The sequence below is a fragment of the Schistocerca serialis genome, chromosome 4, assembly GCF_023864345.2.
Source record: "Schistocerca serialis cubense isolate TAMUIC-IGC-003099 chromosome 4, iqSchSeri2.2, whole genome shotgun sequence".
NCBI lineage: Eukaryota > Metazoa > Arthropoda > Insecta > Orthoptera > Acrididae > Schistocerca > Schistocerca serialis.
In genome coordinates this window covers 600,014,199-600,027,663 of record NC_064641.1, presented here as the reverse complement: position 1 = coordinate 600,027,663, position 13,465 = coordinate 600,014,199, and positions in this window count along the sequence as shown.

The window sequence follows — 13,465 nt, the reverse complement described above, 5'->3', positions numbered from 1 at the left end:
TTAAGTCTAAACTGAAGAGTTTCCTCATGGCTCACTCCTTCTATTCTGTCGAGGAGCTCCTGGCAGAGATAAAAAATTAAGCAAATTCCAGTGTTACATTCTTGATTTTCTTTATTTAAACTAACGACTTGTTTCATTTTATCTGTTTCTACAATCGTGTTATAATTTCATGTATTGACTCGTTCCATGACCATGGAGACTTCTCCTAAATGTGGTCCCACGGAACAATAAATAAATAAAAAAAAAATAAAAAATAAAAAGAGTATCACTAGCATAGGATGTGGACAAAAATAAGGAAACACAAAAACACAACTCATTACAGTGCCTAATACGATGTAGGAAAACCGTTGGCATTCGAAACAGCTTTTAGCCGCCTCAGAATGAATAAATATAGGTCCTGCTTGGTTTTCAAGGGAATATTGTACCAATCTTCATACAAAGTACTGGCAAGGTCAGATAACGAGGATGGAGGTGGTTAGCGACCACACACCCTTTACTCGAAAATACACTACTGGCCATTAAAATTGCTGCACCATGAAGAAATGCAGATGATAAACGGGTGTTCATTGGACAAATATGTCATACTAGACCTAACATGTGATTACATTTTGTCGCTATTTGGGTGCATAGATCCTGAGAAATCAGTACCCAGAACAACCACCTCTGGCCGTAATAACGGCCTTGATACGCCTGGGCATTGACTCAAACAGAGCTTGGATGGCGTGTACAGGTACAGCTGCCCATGGAGCTTCAACACGATACCACATGTCAATAAGAGTAGTGTCTGGCGTATTGTGACGAGCCAGTTGCTCGGCCACCATTGACCAGACGTTTTCAGTTGGTGAGAGATCTGGAGAATGTGTTGGCCAGGTCAGCAGTCGAACATTTTCTGTATCCAGAAAGGCCCGTACAGGACCTGCAACATGCGGTCGTGCATTATCCTGCTGAAATGTAGGGTTTCGCAGGGATCGAATGAAGGGTAGAGCCACGGGTCGTAACATATCTGAAATGTAACGTCCACTGTTCAGAGTGCCGTCAATATGAACAAGAGGTGACCGAGACGTGTAACCAATGGCACCCCATACCATCAGGCCCGGTGATACGCCAGTATGGCGATGACGAATATACGCTTCCAATATGCGTTCACCGCGATGTCGCCAAACACGGATGTGACCATCGTGATGCTGTAAACAGAACCTGGATTAATCCGAAAAACGACGTTTTGCCATTCGTGCACCCAGGTTCGTCGTTGAGTACACCGTCACAGGCGCTCCTGTCTGTGATGCAGCGTCAAGGGTAACCGCAGCCGTGGTCTCCGAGCTGATAGTCCATGCTGCTGCAAACGTTGTCGAACTGTTCGTGCAGATGGTTGTTGTCTTGCAAACGTCCCCATCTGTTGACTCAGGGATCGAGACGTGGCTGCACGATCCGTTACAGCCATGGGGATAAGATGCCTGTCAAACCCGACTGCTAGAGATACGAGGGCGTTGGGATCCAGGACGGCGTTCCGTATTACCCTCCTGAACCCACCGATTCCATATTCTGCTAACAGTCATTGGATCTCGACCAACGCGAGCAGCAGTGTCGCGATACGATAAACCGCGATAGGCTACAATCCGACCTTTATCAAAGTCGGAAACGTGATGGTAGGCATTTCTCCTCCATACACGAGGCATCACAACAACGTTTCACCAGGCAACGCCGGTCAACTGCTGTTTGTGTAAGAGAAATCGGTTGGAAACTTTCCTCATGTCAGCACGTTGTGAATGCTCTGAAAAGCTAATGATTTGCATATCACAGCATCTTCTTCCTGTCGGTTAAATTTCGCGTCTGTAGCACGTCATCTTCGTGGTGTAGCAATTTTAATGCCCAGCAGTGTATACACCAAGGCTCGGTAATAGTGAGATCTATTGACTGTGGCGGCCAGGTAACACGCAACAATCCATCCTCGTTCTCACAAAATTAGTCCCGGATGATGCGAGCTGTGTGAACAGGTGCGCTATCATCTTGGAGCACAGCATCAACTCTGGGGTACAAATATTATACCACGGGTTACGCCTGACAAGTCAAAATAGCCACATAATCTTTGGCAGTAAAGCGACCTTGCAGAGTACCCATGGTACCCATGGAATAAATAGCACGATGTGGCTGCCCAAATCACCACCGAACCCCGCCATGTTTCACTTTTGACAAGAAGGAGTCTGCACCGTAGACACGGAACGACGTATGCCAGACATGAACTCGACCTGATGTATGAAACACTGTCAAACAACGCTCATCCGCCATCGTTGTTCCCGTGTTTTCCTTCGCAATAATCTTCAATAATCGTCTGTCACGATTACTCATCACAAGTGTTGCAAATTCCCAGTAATTTAAAAGCGAAGAAACATTCCCAGGGAATCAGCCCTAGAATTGCCAAACATCAACATTTACGACTCTTACGTTACCTATAACTGCCAACGTCAAAATAATCAACCTTTAGATAAACCGAGTTTATAATATTGATATGCCATCTAGTGAGTAACTGAAGTTACTAAAATACACAGGGAAGTTTGTTTATTCAATTTGTTAAATTTTCCATCGATTTTAGACGTATTTTAGACTTTAAAGTTTAAAATAAACTTGTGCGAATTTTGTAAACATTAGTCATTGAAAATGGCATTTCAGGGAAAAATTATGCGAATAAACCGGCTGAGATTTATGATTTACTTGAAAATACAAGTGATTTTATTGACACAGAACATGGTAAAACATTAACTACCAATTCTAAAAGTGAAAGTGATAGCAATATTTCGGAAAATAAATTTATAAATCATAATTCATTGCAGGAAATGAGGAGTCTTTGAATTCTGAAAGTGAAACACCTCTAATCATTCGTTTGGAAAAATTAAAAAATGTTACAGATAACGGCTGGTTGAGAATTACGCCTCCAGAGAAATATTTTGTAAGTTAAGATTTCGTTCAGAGGAATGTGGGCTTCAACTTGCCTAAAAATAGTAGGCCTAGGAATATTTTAAATTATTATTTCCGCCAGACTCACGGTAAATGATGTTTTGCCTGGAATTTTCACGGAAATTAATGTACGGAATGATAAATCTGGGATTAAAATGTTTGAATTTACTTAGTTAACCTAGTTTTAAGGTTCATTAACTGTAAATAAGTGTTAAAACAATCAAAATCTATCTCTGCCTCGTGATGACTGGGTGTTGTGTGATGTCCTTAGGTTAGTTTGGTTTAAGTAGTTCTAAGTTCTAGGGGACTGATGACCATAGATGTTAAGTCCCATAGTGCTCAGAGCCATTTGAACCATTTTTTTGAATCAAAATCTAAAAATTTTCATAAATTCCCAATTTTTGAGAATCTTGCCGGGCCAAAGGAATATTCCCGCCAATATTCCCATTTTATGAGTTCCCTCCCACTGGGAATATACACGGCCCACATCATCACTCATCACACACTTTCGTCTGCGTTATGACTTACCGGATGCTTTTTTTTCAGATTTCCCTGTATGAGGTGTAAATTATCGGTACAGTGTCTCCTGAAACACCTTACACTGCGGCTGGCTTGGTTACGGAAGAACGCACCATTTGACCACCAATAATTAGCCCACATTCGAATCCAATTAGCTGCGACACAGTGCACTCAGAACTATACAGATCTCCGTTCTGACCACTACTGACACTTGCAACGTGTTCAGGATATTGCACATGCGCCTTTCGTTGCCAAATAGAAGAGCGCCAACTCCAGGCTCGGCTAGATCTGCATTTATGTTGAAGCATGAATTTCTCCGGGTGTTTCCACATTATTGTCTTTTTGTCCAACCTTTGTACATATTCGAACACTGCACGATTGCATTTCCTTTACACCTTCATTAAGCTTTCCATATTTAAAATAAGCTGCCATTGATGACGCCAAATAGAAATTCTGTCCAAGTCAAGGTTCAAGTCATCATCTGGTATCCTCGCCTCCCACAGTCACCGAACGGCGACAGTTTTCCTTAACTACAGCGTCGTCAACCAATAGATTATTGCTCACCCAACCCATCAGATCGTTTACGTATGCAGAGAACATTAGCAATCCTATCACACTCCCCTGGGCACAGATTCGTTTCTGATGAACATTCGTCGCCCAGCACAAAAAACTGGGTTTTGTTACTTAAAAAGCCATCGAGTCATTCATATGTTTGAGTGTCTATCTATTCTGTGTGCTCGGATGATCTCTAACACTCTGCAATGTGGCACAATGCCAAAAGCTTTCCGGAAATTTAGGAATACAGAATCTGCCCTTCATTAATGGTCCATAAAATATCATGTGAGAAAAATGCATTCTGAGTTTCAAGTGATAGATGCTTTCTAAATCCGTGCAAATCTGTGGAAAAAATGTTATCTCTCTCAAGGAAATGTTTAATATTCGAACTCAGAATATGCTCAAGAATTCTACAGCAAACCGACGTTGGCCTGTAATTTTACGAGTCGGTTCGTCTACCCTTCGTATACGCGGCAATTGCTCTTTTTTCCAGTCGTTTGGGTGTTTGCGCCCGGCAAGAGATTCACCATAAATGCAAGCTAAGTAAGGGGCCAGTAGCGACGAGTTTTCTTTGAAAATAAGTCCTGGCCAGACAGAAAACGGTCTGGCGGCGCGGTTCACGCTGCGACAGTTGGTAGTGTTTTTCAGCGGCGAGGGACGCCACGTAGGAAGCGACTGATAGCGGTAAGCGAAAAAATGACTTCTCCGAATTTCTTGCTTTAAAAAATACGGTATGTAAAAGAAGGAAAACCACGTCAATACTTGTAGTTAGTTTTTCGGATGAGACTCTTTATTTAAAGCATTAAAAACCACTTCTTTCGGTTTTTTGTGTTTTCTTCAACATAAATACGTCTCATTCGATTCTGAAAAAGCTAATTGGCACAAAAGTTGATATTTGTATATCTTACAGTTTCCCCTTATGGCTTCATGGTGAGTATCTATTTTTTCGATGTTGTGGTCATAGTTACTGTGATACCTATTTTCCAAGTACTACGTAGTATAAATTTTGAAGGGTTTTTGGTGAAACGTGATCGCTGGCTACTTTACGTTTCGTTCTTTTAAGATGATATGTTGCTGCGAACTTAATTTAGCTAATGTATCGAAAGTGTTTTTAAAGTTGGAACGAAAGCCGTATCTCAGTACAGTATGGAGAAAAGACAAGTTGAAGTACAAGAGTTGCACAGAAAGTAATGCACCGTATTTTTTCTCTCAGCCGGAAACAATGCTACGAAGGCGAAACGCGTATGTAGCCTATTATTTGATGTCTCCAGAGCGAGCGCGCCAAGTTTCCGTCACTTCCGACAAAAAGTGTAGCTGCGGAGCAGCTTCAAAATGGCGTCTGTAGGTGATGTATGTTACAAGCAACGTGCCGTCATTGAATTTCTCACTGCAGAGAAAGAAACTGTCTGGAATTTTCCTGGCAGATTAGAACTGTGTGCCGGGCCGAGACTCCAACTCGGGATATTTGCCTTTCGCGGGCAAGTGCTCTACCACTGAGCTACCCAAGCACGACTCACGCCCCGTCCTCACAGCTCTACTTCTGCCAGTACCTTTTAATCTGCCAGGAAGTTTCATATCAGCGCACACTCCGCTGCAGAGTGAAAACCTCATTCTGGAACTGTGGGGAATATTCACAGACGCTTGTGCAAAGTCTATGGAGCATCTGCTGTCGACAGAAGTACAGTTAGTTGCTGGGCACAGAGGGTGAGGTCATCAGAAAGAGATTCGACGGAGCTCCACGATTTGCAGCGATTTGGGAGACCGTCCACGGCTGTCACACCTGACTTGTAGCGGGCTGAGGTCATTCGCGAGGACAGACGCATTACGACTCCAAAGTTGGCGCTGCATATGACAATCAGCAAAGGAAGTGTGGATGCAATTATCCGCATTCTTGGACATTCAAAAGTGTGTGCAAGATGGGTCCCGCAGTGTCTAACGATGGATCACAAATCGCACAGAAAAAAACATTTGTCTTAATTTTTTGGAGTGTTTTGAAGATGAGGGGAAGGCCACTCGTAGAAGACATTTTGAGGACGATGAGGGGGTGATTCACACAGTGAAGCACTGGCTCCGCCACCAGGACAAGGATTGGTACCGACAGGGCATACACGCCCTTGTTTCGCGCTGGACGAAAGCCGTAGAACGGGATGGAGATTACATGGAAAAGTAGGGTGTGTGGATAAACACCATTGTTTCGTGTGTGTAATTCTCATTATGTTCAATAAAGAACTGTTGAAGAAAAAAATGCGGTGCATTACTTTCTGGGCAACGCTCGTACTTGTGCACGCTGACGCCGAGCGCGCTGCCTGAGCTCGCCACCGCCCAGTACCGTAGCCTGCAGCTCAGCTGTGAGCAGTTCGTGGAAATACACGCACATTTTCAAATTAGTGATCGCGAATTATTATTGTACTTACTGCTGGAAGAAAATGAGGAAAAAGACAAAATGGTTCAAATGGCTCTGAGCACTATGGGACTCAACTGCTGTGGTCATCAGTCCCCTAGAACTTAGAACTACTTAAACCTAACTAACCTAAGGACATCACACACACCCATGCCCGAGGCAGGATTCGAACCTGCGACCGTAGCAGTCGCACGGTTCCTGACTGCGCGCCTAGAACCGCGAGACCACCGCGGCCGGCAGGAAAAAGACATTCTACTCCAACAGTTGCATAGTGGATAGTTGAAACATGCCCCTTGCACACTGGAGATTCGGTCGCGCGACTTGCCCGCTAGGCGGAGTGCGTCCGTCCTTTAACACGCAGTTCCCATAAGGCCTTTCACACTGGCGATTTGGCCGCGCACCCGCTGTGCACCCGCCAGGCCCCGCGACTGGCCGCCGCGATTCAGCCGCGTTTGACGCTTTCACACGCGGCGATCTGGCAGCGCAGCTGGGGAGGGAGTAAACAGCTGACGCCTCGTCTCGCTCGCCAGTGTGATTGTTGACCTGCGTGTTATTGTGCTATTTTTGCTACGGAAATGACTTTTGACGTGGAACTTTTCATCATTGAAGTAGAACGACACCCTATAATTTGGGATTCAGGAAATAAGGATTACAGTAATAAGATCGAAACACGTAATGCTTGAGAGATGTGTAGGAAATCTGTTCCTGACTTCGAAAATAAAACAGTATCGGAGAAAAACGAAAGTGGTATGTATTCTTCTGTTTATTTCTCATTAGAATACATCTTATATTTTTGGGAACATTTTGGGTAAACAGTGCTTTTTTTCCTCTTACAATTTTTATAAGAAACAGTCTAGAGCACAAACTTTGTTACAATTTTCATAAGCAGTAACAGCACCTGGAGATATCTGTAGCACCTACTCTGCTCTACGCCAGCTGTGGTATTGCCTGAAGATGCTTTACCTATGGGCTCAAACTAGTTGCTAATAAATTCGAAAGTTTGCGCTCTAGACTCTTTTTTTATAAAATTAGAATAAATTTTATATCTTGCTCATTTGCCAAGTAAGAGCACCTTCACTGCTGACAAAATAATCAGCAAGTTTGTCTCGTACGCTCGCGACATAGTGGCTTCTTACAGGCATGGTGCTCTGTACGTCGTCCAGCCCAATTATTTATAAAGTTTCATCCAGTTTGAACCCATCTCTTTTGCGAACATGCGCAACATGCTTCAATTATTACCGCACAGAAGTCCTCATTCGCATTTAAAGGGCGATGAGAAACTCGTCATTTGTTGGATAACGTCGCGCCCTCGATAACCTGTAATTATAAACCTTTCTTTTCTCTGTCAAATTTTTCAAACGTACGGACATTGCATGTTTTCTTCAAGTGCAAATGCTTCATCTCCAACGAAGCAGACTGGAAGAGGCTCACCCGAGTCAGTCACCAAAGGTCGAGGCTCTGGCAAATTTAAATTATTGTCTTTAATTCTTTTGTAAAGCTCACTGTTTTTGTAAATTTGTCGGTCCCCACTTTTGCCATATGAACCTACATCTACAAATGTAAAGTAATAATCAGCATCACAAACTGCTAGTAACACTATTGAGAAAAAGTGTTTGTAGTTATGGTATAAACAGCCACAGAGTTCAGGTTTAACAATTCTTACATGCTTTCCATAAATTGTACCAAGACAGTTCGGAAAATCAGCATACACTTTTAATTTTTCTGCTTATATTAATCCAACCTTCTTCTGATGCAGGTGGCATGCATATGCTTTGTAGATTATCCCATATCTCCTGACAAGTGTCTCACACGATTTTTGATATAGTTGAAATGCCACATTTGAAGGAATAATGTAGCTCTGTAAATGTACAGCCTGTAGCAAGGTACCTGAAATAAGAGTTTTGTTTTTTTGCAGCAACACAGTTACAGAAGATGTGGACGAACATTCATGACTGTCACACAAGAGAACTCAACAAGAGAAAAGCCTCAAAAAGTGGTTCTGCTGCAGAAACCCACAAAAAATATGTATTTTTCGATATGATTAATTTCCTATCACCTGTAACTGCCACTAAACCACCAGAGTTGGAAGAAGCTGATGCACATACTGATGAGACAAATAATTCTGATGTACAGGAAGGCGTTGCCTCCAATTCCTGTAAGAGACAAAAGATGACGAACGAGGAGAAATTATTTCAGGTACTTGCAGCAAACATCAAGAAAAAAACGCGTCAAAGGCCGAAGCAGATGACCCTGGCAAACATTTTCTACTATCATTATTAGATGATTTGAAATCTGTGCCACAACATTTGAAAATGGACGCTAAATTTGAAATAATGTCAGTTTTGAGGAAGTACAGCAGGTCTTACAGTTCACTAGACAACTAGAATTTTCAGTTCACTTCACAAATACCAATGCCTGTATATTCAAATTCACCAATAACTGTACCTGCATCTAATCCAAGCCCATGTACATCAAATCGTGATGCCACACTTTCACCTGTATCATCTGATTTGTCGGTGGTCACTGATTTATTCTCTGGGTAGCGAAATATCACAGTTTTGGCTTACTGTATTTTAATATTACACACTGGATCAAATTACTGTTAAACCTACTTTAAAAATAAAGGTATATGTAAAATAAGCATTTTATTTACCTTAAAGTAATAATTAGTCTTTCCTCTGGTGAAGTACTGTTCCTCATTTGCGTATTTTGCTTTGTGAGATTTGGCCCCAGCATAGCACATAATTCATCAAAAGATGTCACAGACATTCTGAAATAGTTCATGAATTTTGCAGGGTATTCTCTTAATTCGTAATAAATTGTGTAAATGTCCATGTTTCTCTCTAGTATTCAGCAGAGGATGAATCCAGTATTTTCTTGACGTCGGTGGCGTCTGTATTTCCTTTTCAACAACAGAGCGAAAAGCAACACTTCCTCATCGGAATCCATTTCGGAACTGGCTGGCACATCCACACACACAGCTCCCACCACAGAGCTGCTGCCGGGCGGTTAAGCCGCATGCCTGGCGATTCAGTCGCACGGTTCAGCCGCGCGATAGTCGCGCATTGCAGACATTGAATCGCGCGGCGGAATCGCGGCGACGAAATCGCCAGCGTGAAAGCAGCTTATGACAGGACTTGACAAAAATCTGGGAATACAAAAATTTTGGTTACGACACTTATTAGTCGTCGTTGATTAAACGAAGACAAAGTTCTGTGAGTTCTTCAGGTTAAACATATCCCAGTTTAACTATTACCTGGATCTGGTTAAAGAAGCTTTCGGGAAGAATTCATCAAATAACACCTGACGCGAAATTAGACGTGATACTATAACTAGAAACATAAAAATACTTTTCAAACTACAGTGGTTTATTTATCATTTATTCAATTGTAAGTGGTGTTTCTTTTCATATACCTGGCAAATATGAATCAAAGCAGAACAGCCACATTTTCACTTCAGGTAGAACACTCTACAGTTTTCAAGACAATAAAGCAAGTTTCCATTAAAATATGGCACGTTCTGCACAACTACATAACAAATAATCTGAACTTTGTCAATTCTTGCCAAGCTCAGCCTGTTGTAGACACAAAGCCATTCTCTCTCTAATAACTCATAACGCAGTTAACTGAAGAGCTAGCTATGTTTCATTTTCAGTAATGGATAGTTTCGTAGACTACTACAGTATTACATCTGAGTAAATGAATACCTTTGAAGGAAAGAGAAACATGCATCCAAGATTTGTGTGTGTGTGTGTGTGTGTGTGTGTGTGTGTGTGTGTGTGTGTGTGTGTGTGTATCTAGACATAATTCTCCATATACATCTATACTCTGCAAACCGCTGTGAAGTGCGTGGCAGTGGATACGTCCTATTGTACCAGTTGTAAGGGCTTCTTCCCGTTCTGTTCACGTATGCAGCGCAGGAAAAAAAGACTGTCCGATAAGTTGTGTTTGCATGATTTCTACTGAGTGCGCTGCACGCTTGCCGATACGGCAGATCTGCCTGCCGCCGCTGCTATGAGAACACGGGAAAAAATGTGATTGCAGGCGCTCACAGCTGCCATCCGCAGCGGCGAATCTGTATTTTGAGACAGACTAGCGCTCGTCGCGGCGGCAAGACCGCCCTGTGTGCGACCTACACGATGCGCCAACATGCGTTTCAATGACGCAGCCTGCCTGCCGTGGCTCAAGGTCGCAGACCGCGTTTTGTGACCCGGCCTTAAAACCGAACTGGGATTCCAGCTGGACATGGCGACTTGCTTGTTTTCACTGTCTGAGTTGCTTCTCAACGCTAGGAATTTAAAACTTTATTTTTCCTTTTCTGTCTCCTATCGCCACACCATACTGCTCGAATAATGACTGAAAATAAGCAATTATGCATGAGAGCAAAGTTTTCTAGGATTCTCGGCAATATCTTTCGCTAACGAATGACAGTGGGAGCTGTTGTGTGCTTTACCTGTTGCATTATTTTGATAGCAGGACTGTAGGCTGTGCTATGCGTTATTTCGACAGTTTAAAAGTTGATTTCGTGTCTGTACATCAGTGTACTGCATTATTTAGGAGTTTGCATGTCTGTAGTGCGTTATTTAGGAGTAGTTTAAAGGTCTGTAGGCTGTATGGTCTGAGCCCAAGCACATTAGGGCGACTGTTTTGTAACATTGTGATAAATATACTATCTCAAATTGGTCCCTAAGTAAATTGTTCCAAAATAAATAAAGTACACTCCTACTTTATGCTTCCAGCAGCCCAGTGCAGGCTGAGTCATTTTTCCTTCCGGAGAGCCATCTTGGGTTACATCACAGGAGGGATGACAGCACCCTCTGGTGGCAGTACTGTGTGCCAGGTCAGGTGGACTCTAGATTTCGTGGTGGAGACACTGCCTCCAAAATAAAGACATGTCCTGCTCACGCAGAGTCCTTTTCCCACCATTTTCCCCCGACCCAGACCGCCATCTTGGGCTACGTCAGGGAACAGACAACAGCACCCTCTGGTGGCGGTACTGTGTACTAGACCAGTTGGACTGCAGACCTCGTGGTGAACACACTGTTTCCCACCATTTTCCCCCCACCATCTTGGATTACATCACAAAAGGATGACAGCGCCCTCTGGTGGCAGTACTATGCACTAGGTCAGTTGGACTCAGGACCCAATGGCGACCACACTGCATGGCGGTAGTGCTTCAAATCTTTTAAATAAAGACTGTTGCATGAATTCGAAAGTTGACGATTAGCAAGCATGTTTGCAGAGTCCTTTATGTAGATCATTATTTCGACGATTTAGGAGTTGTTTGGGTCTCTGGACATAAATTTATTTCATTATTTACAAGTAGTTTGCAGGTCTGTAGGGTGTGCAATGTATTATTTTGGCTGTTTACAATTAGCAAGCGCATCTGCAGAGCATTGTACATGGGTCATTTAGGAGAACTTTACAGGTCTGTAGGCTGTGTGGCGTGACCCCTAGCATGTCAGAGCGTGTGCTCAGTATCAGTGTAATAAATATACTATCTCTAAAAATCCATCCTAAATAAATTGTTCCAAAATAAATAAAGTATACTCCTTCCTCTCTCCAGCAGCCCAGTGCAGGCTGGGTCCTTTTCCCACCAATTCCTAGGACGAGGTGCCAGTCGGGTGACTTAGGTTAGTGGAGGTAGTCCAAGTGCCCTTTCTTTCACGCCATTTTCTTAGGTTCTTAGGTTAGTAGAGATAACCCAATTGACCTATCTTCCATCCAAAATTCAAACTTCCCACCATTGGAGGTGTGGCACTTTCCCGCCATCTTGGATAATGGTACTTGTGTCATCAGCTGATGTCACGGCGCCATCTTGGATGACGTCATCAGCTGACGTCAGTTGATGACATCATCAGCTGACTTCAGTTGATGACATCATCAGCTGGTGTCATGGCCACCATCTTGGATAAAGGTACTTTGTGCTGATGTCCCCCTTGTCCCAATACTTTCGTATACCCGTCGGAAGAACGGACATTCTGTTGCTATCCTACAATACAGGGTCAAAATTTAAACATTATACACTTTCTCCAGTCCATGTAAATCGAGGAAACCGGTTGGTTCTTTTGCATTAGGTGTGGTTTAGGGTGGAACTTAGTCGGATTATAAAATTACCATTTCTTCCTGGATGGTCCCTGAGAAAACCCGATAAACCATGATTTTTGGATATCAAAAGACGAATTGTGCAGATGGCCACTTCTGTAATTTCTACTAATGGCAGATCGTCGAAATTTTTAGCCCATGCATTTAAGATTATGGTCTTGTGAAACTTTTAAACTTCTTTCGATATCATTATCCGTTACCAACTTCTCGAGTTTCTGAGTTGCAACACTTACGCAGAACATCGCAAAAACCTGTTTTAAGCCTTGTTTGCACCATGGGCCACCATTACCACTCTTAAGAGATGTTGTCGAGGAACCTTACAACTTCCGTTACTGAGATCCAGGAGTTCAGAGTTACCGCATGTAAAATATGCTTGTAATATCTGGTGTAAATTTTGTTTTAACTCACGTACTGAACACGTATCAAGATTTCTAGGGTCATAGCAAGGGCTCGGAGGTCAGGAAATTATGTTTCAGTCAACATTGTGTCACCAATAAGACTTTATGACGCGCCGTCTCTATATAATGGGTGCCTCACGCCTACCCAACGTGCCCAATGTGGTATTGCAGTGAAAAAAAATAGGTTGAAAAAGGTCTTAAGAACTTGAAATGACTGCCAAAAATTATGTAAATCTGGAAAGATAGAAAATTCTGTAAAACATTTCTAGTAACGTTCTTACACGTATAATACAAATTATAAACCGGGAGTTTCCGGTGAATTGCAGTAGATGAGCACTGTAACCAAAAAATTATGTGAAGCAAATGATTTTGTGAAAACCTTATATTTCCATACTTATTTGTTATTTATAGATATTAAATTATGGAAATGTGTCGAAGTATATAAATATACAATCAAAACTTTACTGACCTCAATAATTTAGTTTATATAAGCAGCACACACTGCTGCAGCAGGGAATAGAAGGGAACCAGCGGGA